Below are 3,201 nucleotides of genomic sequence, written 5' to 3' on the forward strand. Positions count from 1 at the left end.
CTGACCCAAACGGGCGGCGCCACAGGCGGGGGGCGGCCCACAGTCTCTGCCTGCAGCCTGCCTGCATGCAGCTGAGCCCAGCAGGGAAGGCAGCGAGCGCCAGCACCGTCTGCGAGCACGAACAGCTGCTTGGAGCCCGCTCAGAAACACCAGCCCGGGCTGTCCAGCTGCCAGCCCCTCTGTTTCAGAGCACAATGAAAGCTGAAGGATGGCTGAAAGCAAGCTGCCTCGTGGGAAGGGAAGCGCAGAGCTCTGTGCTGCAGGACGAGCCAGTGCTGACCCCATGGCGAGGAGTGAGGTTTGGCTGCAGGGAGAAAGGAAGCATCTGTCAGGCCCACTGGGGTCCTCGCCGCGAGACCCTTGTGTGGCTGCTGACCAGCTGGAGCCCTCCCAAATGAAGAGCTGCGGATGAAGGCTCCAATTTACCTGTCCATTCACCATACGTGGGACTGGTTTGGTTGGGAACGCTGCCTAGCGGAAGGGTTTGTCCTGATGCATCGTCATCCCAGAGCTCCCCCATCCCCTTCCAGGCTCATCGTCTCCTCCAGCACTCACCGTGATGCAGCCCTGAAGGATGTCCTGGTCTCTCCTCTGTAGCCGGGAAGGACTCTGGTATTGCTCTGCATTTACATGTTGCAGTCAAACCCCTGAGTGCAATGGGCCATTTGCTCTCCCCCACCATAAACTGGATTCATTTCACTGCTGGGACAAAGGCAGGTTGTCTTCCAGGTCTGGAGCTGAGCCTGTTGCTGGTGGAGGCGGGGATGGGGCTCAGCCTGATGCTGGAGCTGCAAACAAAGCCAAATGTTCCCTGAAGCCAGCAGGATCAGCCTGTTTTGGTCCTGCTTTATACTAGTCGTTAGCCTCAATGAAGGTGCTGCTGGGCTGCAGTGGGATCAGGCCCAGAACTGTCTCCCCTGTTTGGCAGATGCCCTACGTGTGTGGGTGCTGCCAAAAGAGGTGGGGGTTTATCTCTGCCTGGGCTGCAGCAGGGCTGCGGGAGCGAGAGCCAGGCAAGATATGTAACTGTGAGGTTCGGCATGTGTCTCTTCATCCTGCTCCCTCTCTTGGTACAAACACTGTCCAGATTTCCAACGTCAGAGGGAGAGACACCAGCCAGATTGTTTTACGGTTTCAAGAACTCATAATGTTTTCCAGAGAACAGAGTGGCAGCTCATCTTCTGCAGTGGGAAGAGCTGTGGCAGCCTCCAGTTGTTGCCGACAGCCCTCTGACCTCCTCAGCAGCCAAAAAAGCCAACAAAATGCAGGGCACCCTTGGAAAGGCTCTTGTGAGGCGCCTCGGTGCACCCACATCCAGAGTGGTTTGTGCCGTCCCAGTCCCCCGAGGACCCAAAGCAGAGCACAGCCTCCTCCCGGTGCTGCCATGGCTCCTCGGTAGACATCTCCCTTGCAGGGCAGGCATGTTTGCTGGCGGTCCCGGTGCTGGCACGGCTGGGCGGTGTGATGGGAGCCGACAGCCCAGGGACGGCATGGGACCCTGCTCGGGGGCGGAAGGACCCAGCAGAGACCCTGCTCCAGAGGCAATTTTAGGGATGACTTTTGGAGAGGTGCTAAGCAGCAGCAGGCTGGAACTGAAACACGCAGGCTGTGTTTCCTCGGGGGGTGGGAGGACACGAAGGGAGACGTGGCTTCGCGGGGAGTCACAGGGTGACCCTGCCCTGGCTCCCAGCCCCTGGGCCACCGTGTGTCCCAGTCCCACGGTGAGGCTGAGTCCCAGCCTCTGCTCTAGCAGAGCTGCCTGAGCCATGCTGGTGTGCTGGCAGGCTCATTACAGCAGATCTGCTTTTAATTAAGCGGGACGCTGCTTTTGTACAGCTGAACCCCTCAGGAGTTCGGGTATGGATCCTTTGCCCCTGTGGCCGGGCTCCTGCTGCTTCCCCCCATGCAGCAGGCGGCAGGCGAAGGGAGCTGGGGCCAAGGGCTTTGGTAGCACGTGCTGGAGCAGTGCGTCCAACCCGTGCAGGGTGCTGGCTGTGTCCCCAGCGCGGGAGGGCACGGCACAGGCTCTGCCATGCCCTGCTGTGGGTGTTTGGTCTCCTCAGGCCCAAAGGCAAAGCCCAGGGCTCTTGTCGTGCTGGGCAGATAAGAGTTAATGCCCCAGCAGTTGTGCTGAGCTGGCTTTATTGGCAATAAACCTCGGCTGGAAACAGCTTCCTAATCGTTACAGATTACAGGTAGCCCTACCTCTGCGGCTGTCCTTCAGCAACAGCACCTCTGCCCTGTGCTGCTGCCCCCATGCCCCCCTTGGCAAACACCCTGGGGGCAGCCTCCCCCCCCCCCCACACCCCCACCCCCCCCCAGAAACTTGCTGGCAGGCAGGACACGTGCCAGCCCAGGGCTGAGTCACGGCTGTGCACGAGAAGAGCGAACCAGAGCCTGCGTGGGTCAAATCACTGTCTTTGGACATTTGCAAGGCACCGTAATGGGGAGCTGGTACCCCTGGGGCATGGCTCTGGCATGACTGTGCCGGGGGGGGACAGCTATGCTGGGGCACAGGACATTGGAAATCGCTCCTGCTGCAGAGGCTGGGAAGGGGAGAAGTTTGTCCCAGCTCAGCCGGGAATGCTGTCCCCAGCGCCAGCTGATGGCGTGGCTGGCCACAAATGTTTAATGAACGGGAGCGGAGTCATTTGCCTGGGCTGACCCCCCCCAGGAAGCCTGTGCTCTGCAAAACAAACCGGGCTTTTGTTTGACGTACTTAAGTAAAACACGTCACCCCCCGTAAATCACAGGTCCCCTTCCCCACCCTGCCCCGGGGGCAGTGGCAGAGCAAAGGCGGGTGCTGGCCTTGAGGTGCTGGCACACACTCCAGTCACGGGCTCCCTGGGTCTGGGCAGGATCCGGCCCCACCATGGGGCTGGGGAGGAGCTGTGTGCCCTAGCAAAAAAACTGTGGGGCCGGAGCATCCCGCGGAGCCCCCCGCCCCCCATCAGCGAGCAGCCATTCCCCAACCTGCTCCCACACCCGTGGCGCGCAGCCCTCAGGGAGGTTTGCAGTGCTGGTCCCAGGGGGGGCTCTTGCCCTGGCACCCCCAGACTGCCCGCCTCACTCCCCCCAAATCCCAGCCCCGCTGCCAGGCTGCTTTTCACCATCCCCACATTCCCTGCGGGCCGGAGGCCTGGATCCCAGCCCAAGGTCGGCCGGCAGCCGGGGGCCCCCGGCACGCGCGAGGACGATGGG

Source organism: Aptenodytes forsteri, unplaced genomic scaffold (assembly GCF_000699145.1).
Source record: "Aptenodytes forsteri isolate BGI_AS27 unplaced genomic scaffold, ASM69914v1 Scaffold404, whole genome shotgun sequence".
Taxonomy (NCBI): Eukaryota; Metazoa; Chordata; class Aves; order Sphenisciformes; family Spheniscidae; genus Aptenodytes; species Aptenodytes forsteri.